The sequence below is a fragment of the Triticum aestivum genome, chromosome 3B (assembly GCF_018294505.1).
Source record: "Triticum aestivum cultivar Chinese Spring chromosome 3B, IWGSC CS RefSeq v2.1, whole genome shotgun sequence".
Lineage (NCBI taxonomy): Eukaryota > Viridiplantae > Streptophyta > Magnoliopsida > Poales > Poaceae > Triticum > Triticum aestivum.
The window spans coordinates 252,427,224-252,455,042 of NC_057801.1; positions in this window are offsets into that span (position 1 = coordinate 252,427,224).

The window sequence follows — 27,819 nt, forward strand, 5'->3', positions numbered from 1 at the left end:
ATGCCTCTATCTCGTTGCCGGCGGGCGGCGCCTCAGCGGAGCGGTGGAAATCCTCCCCCACGTTGCCAGCACGGTGGGGCCTCGGCTGAGCCGGCGATGTCCTCTGCCTCGTTGTTGGCGGGGCGGGGCCTCGGCGGAGCTGGCGGTGTCCTCTGTCTTGTTGTTGGCGCCGCGGGGCCTCGGTGGAGCCGGCGGTGTCCTCTGCCTCGTTGTTGGCGCGACGGGGCATCGGCGGAGCAGGGCGTCGTCGACGCCAGCGGAGCGGGGACTCGTCGGAGCCGGCATTGTCCTCTGCCTCGTCCTCGGTCTCGCCAAACAGCGCATCGCCCGCTTCATCGCCCTCTTTTCTAGCCTCTTTGTAGGCGGCCGCAGCCTCCGCCACCCGCATGCGGTACCGCCAGCGCTCGAGGCGGCCCTTGCGGGCGGAGCGGTACGAGTCGAGCAGCGCCTCCTGCTCCGCCCGCTCCACAGCGATCTGCTCGTCCGCCTGCAAGTGCTCCTGGAGGAGATGGTGGTTGTAGGCGGCGTCGGCCTGCGCCTCCCAGAACTGGTCCTCACGCATCTGCCTCACCCTGTCCATATATTGGGCACGGGCCTCGCCGATGGTCATGTGCAATGCACCAGCGAGGATGGCGCGGAGGAGGGGGTTGGCGCCGGATCATCGACTACCATGTTCTCCATTGGGACGTCGTCCTCCTCCGGCTGCCTGCAGGCCAGCCAGTCGGCAGCAATGGCTGCTATCTCCTTGTGGTCCGTCGTCTGCCTGTCCCAAAGAGCGCTGGAGCGTGAGGAAGCCATGGTGGGCAGTAGTGGTGTGGACAGGAGAAAGGCAACGGATGCAGATGACTGCGGCTATGGCCGGCGCAGCAGTTTATATAGCAATGGCGGGCGGCCGAAGGGACGGACGGGTGACGCTTGAGTAGTCGCCTCGGCAACCGCGTATCATTAATGTGTGCGGCAGATGGACAGACGGACGACACTTGTGTCGTTTGAAGGCGGAGCAATCGCCTGCACCGGGAAGCGGGGCGGCCGGCGCTGACTGTTTCGGGCGGAAAGCGCGCGCGGGCGAGGAGACCCCTTTACTTGGATAGGATGACAATGGGGACCCACCAGGTCCATAGCCTCACGTACACAAGTGCTTCCTTATTATATATATATATATATAACTATAATTTATTTTGCTTCCTCCTGGTTTCCTGACATCACGGTCCCACACCATTGTCTACCTATGTACTCCCTCCTTTCCGGTTTATAGGGCTTATCTCAAAATTTTAGTTTTTCCATTTTATAAGGCTCAATTTGGTTGTTTTCCATCACATGTTCAGATTCCAAGGTGCATTAAATCATTGCATGCAAGTATTAAGAGAAAATTGACCAATGCATGTACTTTATGCATGCATGCATTGCAATTAATGCATTGATAAACATAATTTTTTGAGGATAACAAGAGCATTAATTAGGTGCTTTTGCAAAACTAGAAAAAGTATTCCACCACTCGCCATCTACCTTGATTGGTGAGATTTTTGAATTGAGCATTATAAACCGGAAAGGAGGGAGTAGTCAATAAACGAGAGAATTGCACAAGAAGCGGCCGACAGCTGGGACCAAGCAGCTCGAGCAGTATTTGTGTTTTTGAGGTGTGAGCACTGCAGAGTTTTTCGATGTTTACCCCAGATATTAATTTTTCTCCTCTGAACAACAACGAAAACATCGCTGCAGGTATTAACTGGGCGGGCTGTGGCCCGTCTAGCCCAGGCCAGATATCCAGCCCAGATATTAATTTTTTTCAAGCTGAAAATGGCTAGCCCAGCTATACTTTTTTTAGGAATACCCAGGCAAGGTCAAGTTGTTATTCTCCGCCCCGCTGGGCTGCAAATCTTTCCTAGGAGGGATGCATTAGGCTTAACAAGAAAATGGGCTTTAAGAAATAATAAATGGGATGTAATTATAAAAACTGGGTAGTAACTATAAAAAAATGCACCAAACAGTGATTACTTTATAAAATATTATTTTTGGAATATTGAAAATTTTAATTTCATTAATTGTTGCGAGCGGAATGTTTCGTTGGATTTTTACGCAATATAAATTTATATTGAAATTGTATTTAATCTGACTAAAATTTCGGGATAAAAATATTCGGATCCCATCAAAATGTGGGAAATTTTATTGAATTCTGTTTTGAACGGTTGGTTGAAATGGGTTGTACTTTTAACAAACTGTAAATGGGCTGTAGTAAATTCCATTAGAATTCAAAAATGGGCTACACATTCTTACAAATCTCAAATGGGCTATAAGTTCTCTGCCACACACTTCTGGCCTTACTAAGTTGACGCGTCCCCTAAAAAAACAGAGTTGACGGGTATGCAAGGCTTTGTCAACTTATAGTCAACACACGGTTCTAGCAGCAGTGGCCGTTGGATGTCCATCCAACGGATGCCGTGCTTCTTCTTCAATCTCGGATATTCTAGCTTCACCCGCCCAAAAAATGATTCATCCCCCTGACATCTGGGGCGCACCGTTTCGGAAGCTGACCTGTGGGCCTACTAAGTTGACGTACCAAGGGCTTTGTCAACTTAGTCAATATAAACGATTCTAGCTGCAGTGACCGTACGATGTCCATCCAACAGCCGTCGTGCTTCTTCAACCTCTGGTCTTCTTGCTCCAGTCGCCCAAAGCAGCGCCGGTCGTGCCGCCTGCTCCTGCCTCCCGTGGTCGGCTGTGCTGCCGCGGAGGCCTCACCGCCCCCTACTACTCCCACTGCTAGCCAGGCCATCCCTCCACTCACCCACTGACCCACACCCCCTGTTATTCTGCGGCGACGGCAGCGCAGCCGGACTAGTAAACCCTCGTACTCCTCTCCGCGTGTGCATCCACTGTCGCGTCTTCCCCGGCTCCACGTCGTCCCCTTCCTAGGCCTCGCCGTCGTCCACAGCCGTGGTGCTCTCGGCGCGGCGTGGTCAACGTGGTCAAGGAACGACTTCCATCAGACGTGGACTGTACGTGGAGAGGCTGACAGGTGGGTCCACGGCAGCCGCAAGGAAGTGCCTCCTTATTACGTGCAAAATAATTATTCCTCCACCTGACAGCGGGGACCCACCGGACGGGCCACTGTATTTCGCGAAAAAATGATTCGCCCCCTGACTGCTGGGACCCACGAGCTACATCTTCGCACGCAAGGAAGTGCGTCCGGAAAAAAAATGATTCACCCCACTGACTGCTGGGACCCACCAGCTACATCTTCGCACGCAAGGAAGTGCTTCCAGAAAAAAACGATTCGCCCCCCGACTGCTGGGACCCACCAGCTACACCTTCGCACGAAAGGAAGTGCATCCGGGCAAAAAACGATTCGCCCCCTGACTGCTGGGACCCAGCAGCTACACCTTCACACGCAAGGAATGGCGTCCGGGCAAAAAAAACGATTCGCCCCCCTGACTGCTGGGACCCAGCAGCTACACCTTCACACGCAAGGAAGTGCGTCCGGGCAGAAAAAACAATTCGCCCCCCCCCCTGACTGCTGGGACCCACCAGCTACATCTTCGCAGGCAAGGAAGTGCCTGACAGTCGGGACCCACCTGGTCGCGAGCGTGTATGTACATACTGGTCGATGTAGAGGCGCGCACGTGTCGTAGTAGAGGCGTGCACGTGTCGTAGTTGAGGCGCGCACGTAGCATGTACACGTACGTACAGCGGCCAGGGTGCAAGAAAGAAAATACGGTCACGTATGTGTACATACGGGCGGGGTCTCGAACGCCTAGTCACGCATACGTACGGCAAGGGCTCGTGTTCATGGGGAGGCAACGGAATGCGTCGTGTTCACTGGGAGGCAATGGAATGCGTCGTGTTCATGGGGAGGCAATGGAATGCGTTGTGCTCATCGGGAGGCAACAGAACGCGTGGGAGCCAACCGGCTTGGACAGAACAGGCGATGGAAACAAGGCCTGGCGTACCGCAGAACGGAGGAAACGGACCTCCTACGATCGAAACTGGGGTCCTGTTGATCGGGAGGGGTGTGGCGTACCGCAAAACAAACGAAACAGACCTCCTACGGTCGAAACAGGGGTCCTGTTGATCGGGAGGGGTGTGGCGTACCGCAAAACGGAGGAAACGGACCTCCTACGGTCAAAACGGGGGTCCTGTTGATCGGGAGGGGTGTGGCGTACCGCAAAACGGATGAAACGGACCTCCTACGGTCGAAACGGGGGTCCTGTTGATCAGGAGGGGTGTGGCGTACCGCAAAACGGACGAAACAGACTTGTGTTGGAGCGCTACGGTCGAAACGGGGGGAGGGGTGTGGCGTACCGCAAAATGGGACTCCACGGGATACTGTTCATCTCCACCGTCGACCTCCTCCAGCCTCCACAGGCTACTGTCGACCTCCTCCAGCCTCCACGGCCTCCTGTTCATCTAGCCTCCACCGCATGCTACTCCACCGGCTACTGTTCAACCAACCCTCCACGGGCACCCCTCCACCGTCTATTGTTCATCCAGCCCTCCACACCACGGGGTCCTGTTCAGCCACCCCTCCACGGCCACCCCTCCACCGTCTACTGTTCATCCAGCCCTCCACACCCGGGGTTCCTGTTCATCCATAGGCAACGCCACCACTAACTGTTCATCCAACCCCCCCCCCCCCGCAACGCTCACTGTTCATCCAATCGATCGGCTTCAGATAGCAGCAGTAGCGAAGGAATCGCTCCATCGGTTTCAGTTAACAGCCATCGATCGATCGCTCGGGTTCAGTAACGCGTAGCCTGCAGTGCAATCGCTCGAGTTCAGTTAGAGCCCAACGCCTCGCTCGGCTTTAGTTAGAGCCAACGCCTCGCACACACGCGCGTACCTGTACGAGAGAAACACGCATCGCTCTCCCACCGTAACCGGCAACTCCCCGAAATTTTCCTCCCCCTCGCTTCTACCACGGTTTTTTCCGTCATGGACGGCCCAAAGAATGTCATGCAGCTGCGTCTCCGGCCCGCCCAGGACGAAAAGCCCATTTTCTATCATGATTTTTTGTCATAGAAGTAGGAGCCCACCACATCTGTGATGATACCGGGTTTTTTCACAATTATCGTCATAGAAGTGTCATATGTATGACAGAAAAAAAATTCGTTCGGCCCAAAATGTCACGGATGTGTCTTTTTTTGTAGTGTCACCGAGAAGTATCCCGATTATTGTCACTTTGAGGTTGTCGGATCATAACACATAATAGGTGACTATAGACTTGCAAGATAGGATCAAGAACACACATATATTCATGAAAACATAATAGGTTCAGATCTGAAATCATGGCACTCGGGCCCTAGTGACAAGCATTAAGCATAGCAAAGTCATAGCAAGATCAATCTCAGAACATAGTGGATACTAGGGATCAAATCCTAACAAAACTAACTTGATTACATGGTAAATCTCATCCAACCCATCACCGTCCAGCAAGCCTACGATGGAATTACTCATGCACGGCGGTGAGCATCACGAAATTGGTGATGGAGGATGGTTGATGATGACGACGGCGACGAATCCCCCTCTCCGGAGCCCCGAACGGACTCCAGATCAGCCCTCCCGAGAGAGATTAGGGCTTGGCGGCGGCTCCGTGTCGTAAGACGCGATGAAACTCTCTCTCTGATTTTTTCTCCCCGAACGTGAATATATGGAGTTGGAGTTGAGGTCGGTGGAGGTCCAGGGGGCCCACGAGATAGGGGGCGCGCCCTATAGAGGGGGGGCCCATGTCTCGTGGACAGGGTGTAGGCCCCATGGTGTATTTCTTTCACCCAGAAATTCTTGTTAATTCCAAAAAGTGCCTCTGTGGATTTTCAGGACATTCCGAGGACTTTTCTTTTCTACACATAAAACAACATCATGGCAGTTCTGCTGAAATAAACGTCAGACCGGGTTAGTTTCATTCAAATCATGCAAGTTAGAGTCCAAAACAAGGGCAAAAGTGTTCGGAAAAGTAGATACATTGGAGACGTATCACATACCAACAAGCAACCATGTCTTTCAAAATATCAACACTAAAGCAAGTTATCCCTAGCCCATTATGCTCAATCATTGATCCATTCATGAAACACACTCAAATATTAGCTACACCCAATGCTCAAATATGATCGTAGTGCCCCTTAGTTGGTGCTTTATAAGAGAAGATGGAGACTCAAATTCAAAAATAAAAATTGCATAAGTAAAAGAAAGGCCCTTCAAGGAGGGAAGTAGGGATTTGTAGAGGTGCCAGAGCTCAAAGCTTAAATTGGGAGATAAAAATATTTTTTGAGAGGCATTCTTTTCCCACCAATGAAAAAGACTTATAGATCTCAACACTTTCCATGCTAGATACATCATAGACGGTTCCCAAACAGAAAATAAATTTTATTCCCTTTTCCACCATTACTTTCACTTTCCATGGCTAACCGTATCCATGGGTGCCCTCCATACCAACACTTTCCAAGGAATTTATTATTTGACGACATAAAGTAAATTCATTTTTCATTTTGGGACTGGGCATCCCTAATACCTTTGTCGTACTCTCACGCAATGACAAGTGAATAAACACTCATCATGAGAATAACACATCTAGCATGGAAAATATTGGTCACCCTTCACCGCCTCGCGAGAGGTAGAGCACACAAAAGAGAAATTTATTTTGAAAAGTAGAGATGGCACATGCAAATTTTCTTAAAACGGCATGGAAATACCGCATATAGGTAGGTATGGACTCATAAGGTAAAACTGGTTTAAAGAGTTTTGGATGCACAATTAGTGATCACACTTAGTGCAAAATGAAGGCTAGCAAAAAGATTGAGAAGCGACCAACCAAAAAGCGAAAAATCTTGTACCCAAGCATTAAGCATAAGTAACACCGAATAATGCACCATAAGTAGGATATAAATTTCATTGCATAACTATTGACTTTCGTGCTTGCATAGGGAATCACAAACCTTAACATCAATATTCTTACTAAATCACAATTACTCATCAACATGACTCACATATCATATCGTCATATCTCAAACCATTACTAAGAATCAAGTTTATTTTGTCCAATGATCTTCATGAAAGTTTTTATTATATCCTCCTTGGACATCTATCACTTTGGGACTATTTTCATATGTTGCTTTTGATAAGCTCAAACAAATATAAGTGAAGATCATGAGCATAATTTTTTCTTTCTCTCAAAATAATCTAAGTGAAGCAAGAGAGAATTTCTTAAAATTTACTAACTCCCAGATAAATCTAAGTGAAGCAAGAGAGCATTTATTCAAAAATAACAAAGCACACCGTGCTCAAAAAGATATATGTGAAGCACTAGAGCAAATCCATGGCTCTAAAAATTTAATTGAAGCATAGGAGCAAGCATAGCATAATTTTTGGCTCTCTCAAAAGGGTGTGTCCAGAAAGGATTCAAGACTTAGAACACAAAGCAAAACAAGCAAAGACTCATATCATACAATACGCTCCAAGCAAAACTCATAACATCCCCAACCTTAATTGCTTGATACTTCTTCAATATTATCTTGCGGTGCCTTAGGCATGCCGAAGCTTAGCCTTTTTCTAATCCTTATTCCTTCATCCACCGTAAAATCACCCAAAACTTGAAAACTTCAATCACACAAAGCTCAAACAAAACCTTCGTGAGATCCGTTAGTGTAAGAAAACAAACCACTACTATAATTACTGTAGAAAAACCTATTCTTATTTTGTTTTGCATTATATCTACTGTATTCCAACTTTTCTATGGCAAAAACTCATCAAAGAAAACCATAGAATCATCAAAACAAGCACACAACGCAAAAGAAAACAGAATCTGTCAAAAATAGAACAGTGTGTAGCAATCTGAATATTTAGAATACTTCTTTAACTCTAAAAATTCTGAAATAAATTGGTGGACGTGAGCAATTTGTCTATTAATCTTCTTCAATAGAATAAACTGAAAAGCACTCTTCTGTTAAAAATGACAAATAATCTCGTGAGCGCAAAAGTTTCTGTTTTTGAGCAAGATCAAATCAACTTTCACCCAAATCTTCCCAAAGGCCTTGCTTGTCACAAATACACTAACTAAAACACAAAAAACACAATCATAACAGTAGCATAATTGTTCTAACACAAGAACATAAAGCAAAAAGAAAAAATAAATTTTATTCATTGGGTTGCCTCCCAACAAGCGCTATCGTTTTACGCCCCTAGCTAGGCATAACGCGTAGGATGTAAGTTTTTTCACCCTTATCCTTGTTTTCCTTGGAGGTATTTGTGTCAGGAGGCTTTGTAAATAAAACATAAAACATGTTGTCCATGGAAATCTTAGCACTATCAAGTTGCTTTTTATCATAACCCTTTTGATTTCGGGCAGTGATCCAAGAATAGTGTTGATTAACATCATTAAAAACTTGTTGGATCATATCAACGGTAACTTACTTTTTAAGATTCTCGTCAAAGATTTGGTTATCTCCAAGAAAATGTCTTAAAGCATAATCATAATTATAAATAATTTCATCAATCACGGGGTTTTCATGATTCATGCCATAAAAATCAAAGATTTCCCTAGCTCCCCGTATTATGTAGTCAAATTCATTCATCAAAACAAGAGTGGCTAACTTTTTAGCTTTAGGATCATTTATAACGGGCAACTCATAGAACAATCTTTGCAAGGTGGGATGGGTACGAATAAATCTAGTTTCAAGCTTCAAAACAAGTGCCGGAATAGCTTCCGCATAAGATTTAGTCCTTTTAATTATAGGGATATCATCAAGACTTAATTTTCCGACACAATTGAAAAATTCTTGGATATGTTCTTTTCCCATAAAATTCCCTTGCCCCAAGACAAAAGTTTTGGCATCCAGATTACCTGTACGCTCCATTTTAGGAGTTAGGCCATCATCTTTTTCTGCCATACCAAAGTCACTCATGGTGACAAGTTCAAGCAAGTAAGAGATCTGACGAGAAAACAACGAACGAAAAAGGGGAGAATAAAACGGCAAATTTTGGCGAAGTGGGGGAGAGGAAAACGAGATGCAAATGGCAAATAATGTAAATTGTGAGGAGATGATATTTGTGATTAGGAACCTGGTTTATGTTGAAGATCCTTCCCGATAACGGCGCCAGAAATTCCTTTTGATGTCTGCTTGAACTACATTGGTATTTCCCCAAAGAGGAAGGGATGATGCAGTACAGCGATGGTAGGTATTTCCCTCAATGATGAGATCAAGGTTATCAAACCCGTAGGAGAACCTCCTCACACCACATAAACAGCACCTTCACACAAATAACAAATACTCGCAGCCCTGCATGTTAAAGGGGTTGTCAATCCCTTTCGGGTACGACACCTCAAGATAGGCAAATAACATGAGATAAAAGTGGTAGCTAGGATAAATAGATCGCGGAACAAATAAATTGCAGCAAGGTATTTTTGTATTTTTGGTTTAATAGATCTGAAAATAAATGCAAAGGAAAATAGATCGCAAAGGCAAATATGATGAAAAGAGACCCGGGGGCCGTAGGTTTCACTAGTGGCTTCTCTCGAGAAAAATAGCAAACGGTGGGAAAACAATTAATGTTGGGCAATTGATAGAACTTCAAATAATCATGACGATATCCAGGCAATGATCATTATATAGGCATCACGTCCAAGATTAGTAGACCGTCTCCTGCCTGCATCTACTACTATTACTCCACACATCGACCGCTATCTAGCATGCATCTAGTGTATTAAGTTCATGGAGAAACGGAGTAATGTGATGTCTACTACACAAGCTTCTTCTTATAGACGTTGTTGGTCCTCCAAGTGCAGAGGTTTGTAGGACAGTAGCAAATTTCCCTCAAGTGGATGACCTAAGGTTTATCAAACCGTGGGAGGCGTAGGATTAAGATGGTCTCTCTCAAACAACCCTGCAACCAAATAACAAAGAGTCTCTTGTGTCCCCAACACACCCAATACAATGTCAAATTCAATAGGTGCACTAGTTCAGCAAAGAGATGGTGATACAAGTGCAATATGGATGATGGATATAGATTTTTGTAATCTGAAAATATAAAAACAGCAAGGTAACTAATGATAAAAGTGAGCGTAAATGGTATTGCAATGGTAGGAAACAAGGCCTAGGGTTCATACTTTCACTAGTGCAAGTTCTCTCAACAATAATAACATAATTGGATCATATAACTATCCCTCAACATGCAACAAAGAGTCACTCCAAAGTCACTAATAGCATAGGACAAACGAAGAGATTATTGTAGGGTACGAAACCACCTCAAAGTTATCCTTTCTGATCGATCTATTCAAGAGTCCGTAATAAGCTATTCTCTCCGTTCGATCTATCATAGAGTTTGTACTATAATAACACCTTAAGACACAAATCAACCATAACCCTAATGTCACCTAGATATTCCAATTTCACCTCAAGTATCCGTGGGCATGATTATACGATATGCATCACACAATCTCAGATTCATCTATTCAACCAACACAAAGTACTTCAAAGAGTGCCCCAAAGTTTCTACCGGAGAGTCAAGATAAAAACGTGTGCCAACCCCTATGCATAAGTTCACAAGGTGAACCTGCAAGTTGATCACCAAAACATACATCAAGTAGATCACGTGATATCCCATTGTCACCACAGATAAGCTGTCAGGACCCCGACTCAATGCCACATCGATCTAGCATGTAACACCTCATATCACTTTGCGGCCTCACGCACGGTATTCCCACGGGTGTCGCCTTACCTTTGCCCGGGACCGTTTGCGCCTTTTGGCACATGTATATGATAGTGTCGCTAGCATCCATATGATAAGGATCCCGGGCTGACATGGCTAGTCGTAAACCCAAAGTGGCACAAACTTACAGGGACAGGCATCCATGACCCAGCATCGAACGTGTCGGTCATCAGCAAGTGAATCCAGGCTGTAGCACTGGGCTAGCAGGACTCCGGTGAACCGGGCTGTAGCGGGCTAACAGGACTCCGGTATTCATCGCATGACATTCCCCAAAGGGACAGACACAAGAACGAAGGACACATGCCGGCCAGCCTAAGTGTTCCGGAGCAGTAGCAAGCTACCATGGCTCAGTGGAAGCACTAGGAGACATTTCCCGGTAAGAAAGGCTACTAAGGATAAACAACTAGATAGTCAGATCCCACACATACCAAGCATTTCAATAACATACACACAATATGCTCGATATGTGCAAATACAACATGGCATCACAACATGACTCTATGACTCAAGTATTTTATTTAATAGGCTCCGAGTAGCGAGATATTACAAACATGGGTCTCTCGACCCATCATTCAGAGCATACAAGTCAAAGCACAAGCGGAAGCTTAACATGTCTGAGTACAGACATCTACAAATGAAAAAGGCTGAGAAGCCTGACTATCTACCAGATCCTGCCGAGGGCACAAGATCGTAGCTGAGGTAACAAGCTAAATGTCGAAGTCCACGCGGAACTACTAGTGAGATTGACGTCTCTCTGCAAAAACATAAAATAGGCAAACATGAGTACAAATGTACCCAGCAAGACTTACATCAGAACTAACTACATATGCATCATTGTCAACAAAGGGATGGTGGGGTTTAACTGCAGCAAGCCAGCTTTGACTTGGTGGCTATCCTAAACTACGACTGCAAGTAACTCTTTTGAGGTGGCGCACATGAGTCCACATATTCACCATATCAATACACCACTATGGATCCGCTCCCGTCTCCCTACGAGAACGCCATCCATAGCACTCACGCTTATCTTGCGTATTTTAGGGTATCCACCTTCACTTGTCTATGAACTGTTATAGGCAACCCAGAAGTCCTTTACCGCGGACACGGCTATTCGAATAGATGATGTTAACCCTGCAGGGGTGTACTTCTTCACACACGCTCTCACCACTTACCGTCGTTTAGACGACATGTACTTGGCAACCTTCAAGCGGAAGCCCAACGAGGGTGTCAGCCACGACCTACCTAAACACTCAAGTCTCTAGTCTAGGTTTATCGCCTATTCAGGTTCCATCCGCAGGGAGTCCGACCGAGGTTTCCACATACGGCCCCGAACGATGTGTGCAGGGTTCCCGAGATACCAAACGGGCATCCGGTACACCGTGCCACGTGCCTACCGCATCACAGCCCACCCCTCCGGTCAGCACTGCGCACGGCCTCCATCATACTACAAACACCAGAAACTACTTGCAACTCCTGGACAAAGGACAAGGGTGATTAAGAAGCCGAGAGGGTCCATTGGTTTCGGGCCCAATGCGTGGTAGTAGCTGTTTCATGGATCACAAACACAGAACTTAGTTCCTGAGGACGGCTTCAATGAGACAACCCACCATGTACTCCTACATGGCCTCTCACCGCTACCTTTACCAAATCGTGTTCACACACTTTGCTCACACACATAGTAGGACATGTTCACACACCTCTGATTCATTCTCGATGAATCAGACCTGACTCAACTCTAAGCAGTAGCAGGCATGACAAACAAGCATGAATGAGTAGGCACAATAGGGCTCAAACAACTCCTACTCATGCTAGTGGGTTTCGTCTATTTACTGTGGAATGACAGGTCATGCAGAGGATAAAGGGGTTCAGCTACCGCATCAAGTGACAGATGAATCGTTGTTGTCCTAATGCAGTAAAAGAGAGCAGGAGCGACAGAGTAGGATTGTATCGGAATGAACAAGGGGGTTTTTCTTGCCTGATGGAGTGATAGTAGGATACTGCCCTTCAGTCGGATAATCGTAGATATCCACGGAGGCAGAACCTACCACGAAAGATACGTCGAACACAATCATCACATGACGATATGCAACAATATGATGCATTCTATGACATGGCAATATGAATGTGTTTTGGCTAATGCAAGCTAGAACAAATTTAGATGAGTCCATTTGAACCAAAGATTCAAATGCAAACCCATTTTATGAAGTCATAAAGGTGCATTAACTTGTTTCATCTAAACAGCAAGGTTAGGTTGCTCTAACATGCATGAAACCAGTACAGATGGATAGATTGGATTTTTCTGATCATTTTTCATATATAATTTGTTTCATTTGGAGTTATGGTTGATTTTATATGATTTTTGGAGGTTTTGGCTATTTTCTGGAATTTCCTGTAAAAGAATAAATCCAGAAAATGAGTTATTGCGTCAGCATGACGTACTGGTGATGTCAGCAGGTCAACGGGCGGCCCAGGTCAAACCTGACCAGTGGGGCCTACTGGTCAGTGACACAGAGTCAGCTACAGAGGCTGACATGTGGGACCCAGTCAAAGCTGACGTGGCCAAGTCAACGTTGACAGGCGGGGCCCACTGTGGTTAGTGCTAATCTAACAGAGAAATAATACTAATTAGTTTAGGCACTGGGGCCCACATGGCAGTGGCTCTAGGGGTGGCTTAGCTGGGTCATTAGTGGCTAATGACGGCCACGTCAGCAGTCATCGGAGTTCGGCCGGCGACGACCAAACCAACGGCGGAGGCTCGCCGGAGTTGAGCTACAGGCAGCGGCTGGGTGCGCTGAGGGCATCTACACGGAGCTGGCGGAGTGGCGCATCTAGTGGTGGGGGTGGATGGAGCTGGGGTGGCCTGTAGAGCCACCGGCGACGAGCTTCGCGGCGGCCGGCGCTCGGGCAAGCGCGGGTTCGGAGTTCTGGTGCACGGCAGGTCCAGCTGGTGGTCGGGGTCATCTCTTGGGAGCAAACCGAGCACTATGACGCACCCAGGCACGAGCTACAGCGTCTTCAGCCGACATGGCCGGCGGCGGTGAGCTTCGGCCTCGGTCGGAATGGCGGCTACGGTGATCGAGAGGCATGGGGAGGAGGGGAAAACAACGGAGGAGCTCACAGCGGTTGCAGCACGCGTCTCAGAGGGCTTGTAGGAGGCCGGACGATGTCGGGGCGTTGCCGGCGATCTCGGTCGTCCGAGGTTGAAGAAGGCGACGGATGTGGTGCTGCGGTGGTGTCCGGCGTCGCTTGGCTCGTCGGAGATGAAGATGAAGACGCTACAGAGCCTCTGGACATGGCGGAAGGGTGAGGGGTGGCTCTGGACTCGGCGGCAGCGAACGGCGGCGGCGGTCGCTTTCGGATGCGTGCGAGAGAGAGAATAGAGGAGGGGGATGAGCTCGAGGGAGTGAGCGAGAGGGACCAGGGGGCCTGCATGGCGCCTCCAGGCGCGTCGGGGAGAGGCGGCAAGCAAGCAGGAGGTGGAGGCCTCGGGCGCGCGTGCGTCGACACGCCTCTGCCTACTGGCAGAGGTTGAAGACGGTGGGGCTTCTGGTGGGCTGGCCAACAGTGCCAGGCCAGTGGGCTGGGTCGGCCACTTGGGCCGCCAGGTGGCTGCGCAGGTAAGCCAGTAAGTCTCTCTCTCTCTCTCTCTCTCTCTCTCTCTCTCTTTCTTTTTGTTAATGTTTTTCTATTTCTCTGTAACTTCAGGGCTTTATTAAAAATACTTCAACAGATCCAGAAATCATGAAACTGCTCAATGCCACTGTTTGGAATATAACCAACAGCAAACATTTTAGTTATGATTATTTGAGCATTTAAAATATTGTATAGCATTTAAATGCCCAAATGCAAATAGAGTATGATTTAATTCAGAGCCCAATATGTCCTGCAAAAATATAAACCATTTTTGGTAGATGCTTCCACCTCAAACTAGAAATGTTGAACATTTTAGAGGGCATTTGAGTTCAATGATAAAGATTTTATTTTGACCCTAGTTGAATTCATTTGGTGCTAGGGTTTAAACAATCCCCATTTCAAGTTTCTTTAAATTTAAACATGATGCATGGATGCTTATGCAGAGTCAGGCAAGGACTAAGTTAGGGCTGTGACAACTCACCCCCACTAAAAAAGAATCTCGTCCCGAGATTCAAGACGTGAGGTAAGAAGACAAGGGAACACTAAGCCAGCTCAAACTTCACGATCCAATTGTCCTTCTCGAGGATGCTGATTCAGTGCTCCAATTGATCTTGACGTCTTTGCTTTTGAGATCTTCATCCAACACGAGGACAGAAACACTCTACAACGGATCATTTTAATGATCACAAGATCAACTCACGGAATGAGATGTAGAACATCTCTTGAGCTGAGAGGCAAAACACACATCATGAAGGACGGAAGAAACAATTTGATGAGGTTTCAAAGTAGCGAGGAAAAAAGTTGCCATGATACCACAACGAGACACCTTAGGGAAGGTGACTGAGGGAGTCCTGGACTAGGGGGTGTCCGGACAGCCGGACTATCATCATCCGCCGGACTCCAAGACTACGAAGATACAAGATTGAAGACTCTGTCCCGTGTCCGGATGGGACTTTCCTTGGCGTGGAAGGCAAGCTTGGTGATACGGATATGTAGATCTCCTACCATTGTAACCGACTCTGTGTAACCCTAGCCTCCTCCGGTGTCTATATAAACCGGAGGGCTTTAGTCCGTAGCACACAACATACATTACAACAATCATACCATAGGCTAGCTTTAGGGTTTAGCCTCCTTGATCTCGTGGTAGATCCACTCTTGTACTACCCATATAATCAATATTAATCAAGCAGGACGTAGGGTTTTACCTCCATTGAGAGGGCCCGAACCTGGGTAAAAACATCGTGTCCCACGTCTCCTGTTACCATCCGCCTAGACGCACAGTTCGGGACCCCCTACCCGAGATCCGCCGGTTTTGACACCGACATTGGTGCTTTCATTGAGAGTTCCTCTGTGTCGTCACCGATGGGTAGGATGCCTCCACCCGTCTTCAGAGACGGTGTTTTCGCCGAAGGGGCCTTGGCCGCCGGCCAAACTATCCGGCTAGGTGGTTTTCTTATGACCACCTGTCCGGCCGCCCCTTCGACAATGACTTCTCAAGTCGTCGGAAGCAATCTTCGCGTCAGCTCGAAAGCTGCCGAACAGTTGGATCCAATAGAGCTCTCGTCTGTTAACGAGCTCTTGGATCGCATCGCCGCCCTAGGAGTCGCTATAGACTACAACCAGATTGGGCTTAAAACCGATCTGAGAGAGATTAACTCTCCCCAGGCCACCCACCACGTCGCAGTGGTAGAGGAGCAATACAACAACTCTTCACCGGTATTGAAAACTATTCACATCCGGATTCCCGAACCCTCCATGCCGGATTTCTGCGGAGGGACGGACTTCGATCAAGCATTGAATTTAAAACCATGCATCGCTCCGGACTCGCTGGGTCGTATCCAGCAACCCAAGCTTCCGAATTCGGAGACTTCTCGGCCTTTAGGCCCCAAGACGGGCAGGGATCTGGATTTTAGTCCACCCACCCGCCCAGACATATGCGATCTATCTCTTATACGGCAAGAGCCCGCTGAAACAGTACATCACTACTGGGCCAGATTCCTCCTGGTTATGGACAGGATAAAGGACTGCCGAGAGGAAAACGCAATCTCAATCTTCCGCAATAATTGCACGGACAAGGGAATATTGAACGCCATCGATCGTCGTAAAATTACACGCGTCACCGATCTGGCGTCCATAGTACGAAAGTACTGTGCGATGGAGAGTTTCCGGACAGCCGAAAACCAATTTTGGGATAATCCGGCCCCAACCCCAGTCCGCAACAAAAGGTGGCCTTACACTCAGGCCCCAGATGCAAAAACGAAAAAGCAAAAACCCAATAAAGGGCACGGAACTGTACTGGAGGGATGGCTCAATGGACCCTGTAAGCTGCATAGTACAGGAGGAGCCGTCCCAACATAGCCTTAGAGCATGTTGGGTATTACGGCAGGTGGCCAAAAGTGGCGAGGAGCTTCTAGCCCCGGAAAACCACCCCAACAACTCTAAAATGTTGGCCGGACTGGGGGCTGGCATCGTACTGACATCCCCAACCGGAGACACAGTCCAGTACGTACTTCAAATAATGTACACAGACTCCAACAACGCAGCCGAATACGAGGCCTTGTTACATGGTCTTCGGATGGCAGTCTCCATGGGCATTCAATGCCTAGAGGTGCGCGGGGATTCAAACCTTGCAATATCCCAAATTAACGGAGACTTTGACGCCAAGGATCCGAAAATGGCAGCATATCGCAACGCTGTCCTAAAAATGTCAGCTCGGTTTGAAGGACTCGAATTCCATCACATAGCCCGAGATAATAACCAAGCGGCCGACGTACTGGCACGCATCGGTGCGAAACGTGATGCTGTCCCTCCAAATATCTTCCTGGAACGGCTCTTCAAGCCATCCGTACTATGGGAAGAGGAGCCCGGTAGTAACAAACCGGAAAAAACCGCGCCAATCGGTGACTCAACCGATGACATAACACCTTCAGCCCACGTCATAATGGCAGTAATCACCGCGTGGACAAAACCATTCCTAGCCAACTTGCTTAGGCAGGAACTTCCCGAAGACCAAAACGAGGCCCGCTGCATAATCCGGCGATCGAAAGCCTACAAGGTCCATGAGGGAGAACTTTATAAGAAAAGTACAACCGGAGTCCTTCAAAGGTGTATCTCCGAAGTGGAAGGGCGAAACCTCCTGGCTGAAATTCATGCCGGACTAGGCGGACACCACGCAGCAGCCCGGGCCCTTGTAGGAAAGGCATTCCATACAGGATTTTATTGGCCGATGGCCCGGGCAGATGCCCAGGACTTAGTCCAGAAATGCGTTGGTTGTCAGCTCTTTGCTAATCAGAGCCACATGCCGCCCACCGCCCTCAAAACTATACCCATTACCTAGCCGTTCGCGGTCTGGGGGCTTGATATGGTTGGACCCCTAAAAGGGGGAACCCACAAGCAAAGATACCTATTGGTCATGGTGGATAAATTCACCAAATGGATAGAGGCCAAACCGGTTAAAACGGCAGAGTCCGGACCAGTGATAGACTTTATATCCGGGGTAGTACACCTCTACGGAGTCCCCCACAGCATCATCACCGACAACGGCACGAACTTCACAGCCGACGAGGTTAAGTCATGGTGCAAAAATATGGGCATCAAGCTCGACTACGCTTCAGTCTATCACCCTCAAACCAACGGTCAAGTGGAACGAGCAAATGGTCTAATAATGAGCGGCATTAAGCCCAGACTAGTGCGGTCACTTACTAAATCTGACACACACTGGGTCGAGGAGCTCGACTCCGTACTCTAGGGGCTGCGGACAACGCCTAACCGTACTACCGTATTCACACCATTTTTTATGGTATACGGCGCAGAGGCAGTCTTGCCCTGCGACATTATTCATGACTCACCTCGAGTGCGCATGTACGAGGAAAGAGAGGCCGAGCTTGATCGGCAGGACAGCTTGGACACATTGGAGGAAGAACGCGACGTTGCCAAGGCTCGTTCCGCATTCTATCAGCAGCAGGCCCGAAGATATCAAAGCAGAGAAGTACGGGCCAAGACTTACAACGTTGGTGAACTAGTTCTACGCCTGCCGGACAAGAAAAAGGACAAGCTCAAGCCCAAATGGGAGGGCCCCTTCATTATCGATCAAGTCCTGACCGGCGGAGCATACCGTCTACGAAATGCGTCGGATAACCGACTCAAGCCGAATCCATGGAACGCAGCCCGCCTCTGACGATTCTATGCCTAGCGCCGGACTAAGAGTTCGTCCCCTTCCCCCGTCCAAACTTTTACACTTCTGCTGTCTTTTGTTTCTCTTCTCATACTTTTTTATTCAAAAGCCCTTACGGGCCTATTTTCGCATTTTTCGCATACACATGATGTGCCATCCGCACTCATTATTCCTGGGGGCTTCTTTTACAGAAGCTCAATTATAAGGGTTTCATACCCAGCACATGTGTCAAGCTTCCACATGTACCTTTTACTCACCATTATTTGCATCGATATGACTTAAGTTTTGACCAAGCTGGGTTGCCTGGCTCCTGTGCTTACCCCTACATTCCCGATTGTTCGGCTAGGAGGTAAAGGGAGCACCTCTGCGATTCTTACTGCCGGGTCAGCCGGATGTGTACCTTAGACTGGGTGAAGCCGAAAGCTAGCGTTCTTAAGGGAATATTCGGTCGGTGACTTAAAAGATGACCTTTTACCTAATTATTTATCCGCCCCCAGATGTTTTTCTGCTTTCTTTGCAGTCCGGACATGCACTTTAGGGCATGCCTCCCAGGGAAAGGAACCCTTAACGGAACTATTCTCCCTGGAAGATGTTTCTTACTAACCATGTAATATAACATAACTAGTTGGGCACTTGTCTGATAAAGCACTAATGACCCCTACGCCTGGTCTCCATGCATACCACGGTTGTTTCTTAACCAAAAAGGTATTCGGACACACTCCTGACTCTAGGGTCCAGAGGTTGAAGCGAAAAGGTCGGCAAAGACAAACGATCTACAATCCGGCTAGAAGGCATTTCACATGTCACTTTAAAGGAAAACATACATTGTCAAATTTACTGATTGTATTCCTCCTCAATCCCGTCTAGTAGGCTATCTAATTTACAGTCCCGTTGGGAAAATTTAGCAGCCAACTCTACCTGGCTGTATACTAAACTCACAGGGATCTCCTTCCTATCGGGCCCCACCGGTCCAACTTCCGCCATGTGGTTGGGATCCGCCTTCTTGTAACGTGTCTTCACCATGGCCCAAGCCTCCCTGGCACCTTGACGGCAAGCCGAAATCTTCCACAAACGGAAGCGCTGCCGCACTCCCTGAAGCTTCTCCGAAAGCTCCCCAAGGCCCTCGGGTAGGGAGAGGGCTGGCCATATAGCCTGGACGACGCCGCTCATTGCCTGCCGAACTCGTTCGAGCAGTTGCAACAGCTCGGGAAGTTGATCACCCGTTGATATGGGCATCTCCTCGGCAGGGCGACCTGTGAGTATACCTACAAGACATACTATGTCAATTTGCTTCTTCGCCGAACTCTTCTTTTAAAAGGAGTCCGCTCAAGCACTTACTATAAATGCCACGACGAAGCCGCTGATTCTCCTTAACGGAGCCGGACAGCTCGGCTCGAGCGCCTTTCAGCTCTTCTCCGAGCTTGGCGTTGGCATCCTGGAGCTTGTTCCTTTCTTGCTGCACCCTATTCAGCACACTCTCGCCGGCCTTTAGCTGGCGCAGCAATGCTTGCCTGTCCGGATCTTGTCCGGCGGCACCTGCAATGTCATTATTAGACTTGCGCGCACGCTGCACAGTGCTTATATTTATTAATAAAAATGTGTTACCAGGAGGGGTCTCTACGTCTCCTCCTGCGGCAGCAAGTGCGGCCTCAAGTTGGGCCTTGCAATCTTGCAGCTCCCGAGACAGCTGGGCATTCTTCTCGGTAAGAGCATGTGTTTCAAATGATCCTTAAATCAGTTAACATAAATACTTTAAGTCTCGGGGGCTACTGGTATATATAACCATTGAAATTCCTTTACCCGTATGTATTTCACATACTGCTCCGTGGCTCTGGTAAAACCATCTTGAGCGGCACGTAGATGCGCGTCCCCCGCGTTAAAGGCGTCTAATGCCTCAGGGGAGAAGCATGCTTCACGAAATACTGTCCGGCGGCGCCTATGGTTCATGGCGCTCTCCACCTCAGACTTGGTGGCGGACAATCTGTCGGTATCCTCCGTTGGAGAAGGATCCGGCCCGCGTCTTGCGCTTGCCTCCCCCTCCAGGCCGGGCGCTGGAGCCTGGCCGGTGTGGGTTGGATCAGCAACTTCCGTGCCCGCAGTCTGGCGAGCATTTTTTCTCCTATAAAGATCATGAGCACTCAAACGCTTCCTAGGAACGTTGCTCTGAAAATTCAAATACGAGCTATACCTTTGCGGCGACGTTTCTGTCCGCACCGCGCTCCTTTTCCGCCTGCTGGTCCGGACTGACCTCTGTAGGTCAGCCGCCGCGGGCTCGGCTTCCCGCCGTGAAGGCTCTTCCTGCAAAATACCATCGTTCGCGAAGGTTAGAAATGGGCAAGGAAGAGATAATGGTGTCCGGACTTCGGTCACAGTCACCTGGGAAGCCGGACACAGTCCGGGGTAGTCCGCCGTAATGGCAACCAAGGCATTGTCCATGCTGAGCTGGTGAAATACCCCGTCGATCAGCTCCACCTCGATGTCCGGATCCTCTTCGGAGGCCGGATCTAGGGATCTTTCCGGATCCTCGGGTTGCGGAGCAGGACTTACCATGTCCTCCACAGTCTGGCGTAGATCCTGCGCCGAAGACATAATGTGAGAAGCCTAAACTTCGAAAGCATGGGTTGAGCCCTTAAAGGTGTTCGCTTACCCATCCTCTAGGGTTGTTCATGGAAAACCCATTTAAGGGGTTCGTTCGGAGGAAGTCCTCCTTCTCCCCCTTGTACAGACTGGACATGATCTTCACCAGGTCCTCGGTCGAGTCCGGCCCTTTGCGGCCATGACGGGTAGCATCATCTTCCCCGTTGAAATCCCACATAGGGTGGCCTCTATATTGCAATGGCTGTACCCCCCGCATGATGCATATGACCATGACTCCAATCATGGTCAACCCAGAGTGGGCCAGCAATCTTATTCGGCCCATCAAGTAATGGACGCTCTTGTCTTCCTCCAATCGGGGGCTCCGTGGGCGCCAGCTGAGGCGTTTCTTCAGGGGAGCAACACTAAACTCCGGGAGGCCAATCCGGACTGGGTCCGGCAGCGGGGCATCTCCTATGTAAAACCACTCTGAAGGCCAGTCTTCGGACGCCTTCTTGGGAGTACCGGATGGGTATCCGGTCCCGACGATGCGCCATATTTCGGCGCCACCCACTTGATATATGGACCCCTCGTGAGAACGGGGTACGAGGCAGAACAACCTCTTCCACAATGCAAAATGGGGCTCAATGCCCAGGAACAGCTCGCAAAGAGCTACGTAGCCTGCGATATGCTAGACAGAGGCGGGAGTGAGGTGGTGGAGCTGGAGTCCGTAGAACTCCAGGAGCCCGCGGAGGAACGGATGTATTGGGAATCCGAGTCCCCTTATCAGATAAGGGACGAAGCATACCCGCTCCCCCTTATTGGGGCTTGGGGTAGCCTCCGCTTGCCTCCCACCTTGATAAGTGACCAGCCTGGCTCGAACCGGGACCATGAAGGCCGGAGGGAGGTATCCCCCCGCTTGGAGCTTCACTAGCTCGTTGTGCGGAACAGAGCACCTCCTCCAATCCCCTGGCGGTGGGCTGGGAGCGCGAGAAGAGGAGCCGCGTCGACGGTCCATGATGGAATGGATTTTTAGGTCAAAGGTGCTCCGATGAAGTATTCGCGGGAGGAAGATGGTGTGGTTTGGATCTGGATTTTTGCCTCCTTTGTAGGCGGACGGCTCGCACGACTAGGGGGTGAAACGTAAAAGACACCCTGGCTTTTCGCATTCATGCGACGCGTGGAAGAAGGCTATTCTTGGACGTAGAAGCCGAGGAACACAGTATTTATGATGAAGCCGGACACTGTCCGGCAGGTACATGGAACTTGAAGGGAGAACCCGCCTTGCAACGCCGAAGACTACGTACGCGCTGGACTTATCGTCATTGAAGCCTGGTTCGGGGGCTACTGAGGGAGTCCTGGACTAGGGGGTGTCCGGACAGCCGGACTATCATCGTCCGCCGGACTCCAAGACTACGAAGATACAAGATTGAAGACTCCGTCCCGTGTCCGGATGGGACTTTCCTTGGCGTGGAAGGCAAGCTTGGCGATACGGATATGTAGATCTCCTACCATTGTAACCAACTCTGTGTAACCCTAGCCTCCTCCGTGTCTATATAAACCGGAGGGCTTTAGTCCGTAGCACACAACATACATTACAACAATCATACCATAGGCTAGCTTTAGGGTTTAGCCTCCTTGATCTCGTGGTAGATCCACTCTTGTACTACCCATATCATCAATATTAATCAAGCAGGACGTAGGGTTTTACCTCCATCGAGAGGGCCCGAACCTGGGTAAAAACATCGTGTCCCACGTCTCCTGTTACCATCCGCCTAGACGCACAGTTCGGGACCCCCTACCCGAGATCCGCCGGTTTTGACACCGACAGTGACTCGTAGAAATATCCCCTTAAGTGGCAAAAAGAATTACCTTTGATTTAGAGATCATTGAAACTCTTTATACCAGCCTAAGGCAATTCTCGAGCAATTGTTTAGAGGGGTTCGGTAGAATGGCATAACTGGATTAGAATGGATGATGTGGATTACCTTGTTGAAAACAACATAAGGGATGATTTTAGTAACTGGGAAGAAGCTCAACAGTAGAGAGTGAGTCCACTGTTTGAAAAGTTATAGCATAACCGAGGAAAACTGGGAGCAATCCCAGTTAGTGCTAGTGATAACACCTAGAGCTTGTGCGTGCTCTCAAGAACTTGAGCATTTCCATATTCATCAAGGTTTTACCAATATCCGTGTCAAGGATCCTAGTAACACAACATACTACCATGATGAATGGTGATGGATGATGCAGATGCAAAGGAAGATAACACCTTCTCAGATTTCACCTTAGCGAGGCCAAGGAACAGAATCTGGATGATCGACCGAGAGACATTTAGCACTCCGCTTCTAATGTTCTCCTTGATGTGCTAGCGTATCCCATTCATAGATATGATTTGATATCTAGAACATCAAGTAAAAGGTCGGACTTCGGAAACACAAAAATACATAAGGCACAACTAGGGAGTAAATCCTACGAAGTCCTTAGGGGGAGGTGGCCAACTTCCTCAATCAAGATACTACAATAATAGGTCTTTCGGCTGGGTGTGTTGGCCAAGACATCCACTTACCGGGTTACAGAGAGACCAATATTACAGTTCTTGGGAAATGCTCCAACCATCATATCTGCCTGAGACTCAGATCTGGTTGGTGTCAGGATAATCCAGACTCATCGAGTCTAGAGAGAAAAATGAAAGTTTGCAACACAATCGACGAGATAACGTTGCGAGATTCTCGGGGAATGAACTAGGGTAGTAAGCTCCAAAACATGAGCTGCTTCTGCTACAAACATGTGGACACGCTGCCTCAGGCAAGCATGACCAAGTAGTAGTCTTATAATAAAACACTACCGAGTTCAGGAGGGGAACCATCATCGAGGATAACAAAGTCCTTGCATAAGGTATACTCTTAAGAAGGAATTTCTTCTCCTTGAACAAATCAATCAGTGGCTTGGTGTGCTAGGAATACATATAGAATGAAGGTTGCAAGTCTCCGAACAACAGAATACTTCGCACGTATGCATGACCGATTTGGGATGATTCCAAAGGAAGCAACATTGTCTTTCTCGAATCCACGGCGGCAACTTACATCAAATGCACATGAACTAGAGGAAGTCACTTCTTACATCCGAACATATGCTTCATGAGCTAGCATGAGCAAATGCTTTCAAAATTTTCCAACACTAGCTTAATGTTCAACAAAATTATGGAGAAGGCAAGGATGTTGTCGATGGGCTCAATCAACAACAATTCATCAGGTTTCCATAAAAATGGAATTCCATAATTATGAGAACAAGTGATATTATTGGTCAGACCTAAGGAAATAATGGTGTATGCTCGAGGGATCAACCACGAGTAAGACAACATTAAGAACATCGTTGGTTCTGATTTGATTCGAGGATAGCCCACTCTCAAATCAAAGCTTTGGTAAGACAATAGGTCCAACAACTGGTCTCGAGGATCAATCAATGAAGATATCATCTTTCTTCAACACACATACAAGATATCCCTTAAGATGAACTAAATCGGACAAGCTTCCATCTTCCAACTCTCCAAGTTGTTGTTTAGCTTGACCAAACAGCTCAGGGGTATGCAACACAGATTCTTGGAGAAGGGGTTGTTTACAGGAATAAACCAACTTGATCACGAACTCAACATAGTGGTCAGGTGACGACCTGGTGATACTTCCGAGAAGATAATCAGAAAATCACGAACCACCAATATGTTACTAAGCTCGAGAACAATCTTGCTTTTCAGGGCAAGGCGAAATGATCAAATGAGCGAGGGATTGACAAAATCCTAACTCACCGGCCGAAGAGTGCTCCGGAAATAGGGACTAGGTAGCACAATCAACCTTAGGGTGATGATTCAATAATCAACACGCTAAGAATGAGGTTGTTGTCCATTTAACTACCAAGCAACAAAGTTGCTAGGAGTATAGATTTCACACATCACGATTCACTTGTCGGTGTTCCGGTTACAATAACACGGAACCGAGGAATGAATAATGATGGCGAGAAGTATCATTGTGTCAAGAGTTCATAGGATGGTGTGCAATTCCCATGACATTCTTGATATAAAGATGGTAATACTCCAAGGTAGAACAGAGCAAAGGCTAGATTAGCAATTTGATCTGCGGAGTATGACTGCTTTGACCCAATCCTAGAAATGGACAAGGTACTGGAGTTTGTTTCTCCTAGTCATTCCGATTAGAATGGCTTGACGGACCACAGAAGTAAAAGGCATCAATGAACACGAATGCACGACTACTCCTGACTATCAATCGATAGACGAAGGTCAGGATACAACTAAAGGGGGACAACTCAAAGGAATAAATGATTTTCTGAGTTGTGGATGCATAGATTAGTATGTCGAACCAAGTTCAACATTTTTCTTCCGGATAACCCATGCGGGGAAGGTAGGACTGGCAGGGTCACGATATAGAATGGAGAACTCTTCGAGAGCACTCTTGTTGTGATCTTTCGGTTCAGCGAGGAACTTCTGCCAAGAATGGTTCATAGTATTTGGAAGAAGAAAATACCACGGACCACAAGAACTAACGCAAAGGTTACTAATAACCTAAAGGAATGAGCAAACACTATCAACATGAAGTAAGTAGGGTGAATCTCAGGTTCAAAACCTAGGAATAGAATACCTACTCCTAAGTAGCATCACGAGATGCTTTCGAGAATGATGGCCAGAATCTTCACACTGGGGACACAAAACATTGCTAGATTACTAGGTGACTCCCTAAAACACCTAGGGTCATAATAATAGCTCCAACATATATGTCAAGGCAATAAATTACCTCAACGCACCGGTTAGTGTCCTTATTCTGACCATAAAGGACATCGGGAACGGAAAGAAAGGATTTGCAAATGCATCAGACTATTTAGAAACCTGGGATGACTCAGACCGCATAACGGCTGTAATTGCTCAAAATGATTTGAGACATCCTGCAAAATAGTGGCATGACCACTCAACATCACAATACCAAGGTTCTGAGGCCAGCTATGAACATACGGAAGTAGTAAAAATTGAACTAAGATTTGAAACTATCAATTCTATAAGTCTATGGATTAGTAACATGTGATCCCGATAGATAGATGAGAAGGCCTAGTTCTTAATCCCCGTAGAAGAGAAGAGGATGACTCAGATCAGAAGGCCATGGGGTATAAGGTGTAAAAAGAGCCTTACGTTCCATCCCACAATCAATTCCCTTATATAACTAAAGCATTTCTAGACACAACTTCGACCAGTTAGGCTTGGTAATCCTACAGGCAGTCAGGCTCTGATACCAAAGCTGTCAGGACCCCGACTCAATGCCACATCGATCTAGCATGTAACACCTCATATCACTTTGCGGCCTCACGCACGGTATTCCCACGGGTGTCGCCTTACCTTTGCCCGGGACCGTTTGCGCCTTTTGGCACACGTATATGATAGTGTCGCTAGCATCCATATGATAAGGAGCCCGGGCTGACATGGCTAGTCGTAAACCCAAAGTGGCACAAACTTACAGGGACAGGCATCCATGACCCAGCATCAAACGTGTCGGTCATCAGCGAGTGAATCCAGGCTGTAGCACTGGGCTAGCAGGACTCCGGTGAACCGGGCTGTAGCGGGCTAACAGGACTCCGGTATTCATCGCATGACATTTCCCCAAAGGGACAGACACAAGAACAAAGAAGGACACATGCCGGCCAGCCTAAGTGTTCCGGAGCAGTAGCAAGCTACCATGGCTCAGTGGAAGCACTAGGAGACATTTCCCGGTAAGAAAGGCTACTAAGGATAAACACCTAGATAGTCAGATCCCACACATACCAAGCATTTCAATAACATACACACACAATATGCTCGATATGTGCAAATACAACATGGCATCACAACATGACTCTACGACTCAAGTATTTTATTTAATAGGCTCCGAGGAGCGAGATATTACAAACATGGGTCTCTCGACCCAGCATTCAGAGCATACAAGTCAAAGCACAAGCGGAAGCTTAACATGTCTGAGTACAGACATCTACAAATGAAAAAGGCTAAGAAGCATGACTATCTACCAGATCCTGCCGAGGGCACAAGATCGTAGCTGAGGTAACAAGCTAAACGTCGAAGTCCACGCGGAACTACTAATGAGACTGACGTCTCTCTGCAAAAACATAAAATAGGCAAACGTGAGTACAAATGTACCCAGCAAGACTTACATCAGAACTAACTACATATGCATCATTGTCAACAAAGGGATGGTGGGGTTTAACTGCAGCAAGCCAGCTTTGACTCGGTGGCTATCCTAAACTACGACTGCAAGTAACTCTTTTGAGGTGGCGCACACGAGTCCACATATTCACCATATCAATACACCACTATGGATCCGCTCCCGTCTCCCTACGAGAACGCCATCCATAGCACTCACGCTTATCTTGCGTATTTTAGGGTATCCACTTTCACTTGTCGATGAACTGTTATAGGCAACCCAGAAGTCCTTTACCGCGGACACGGCTATTCGAATAGATGATGTTAACCCTGCAGGGGTGTACTTCTTCATACACGCTCTCACCAATTACCGTCGTTTAGACGACATGTACTTGGCAACCTTCAAGCGGAAGCCCAACGAGGGTGTCGGCCACGACCTACCTAAACACTCAAGTCTCTAGTCCAGGTTTATCGCCTATTCAGGTTCCATCCACAGGGAGTCCGACCGAGGTTTCCACATACGGCCCCGAACGATGTGTGCAGGGTTCTCGAGATA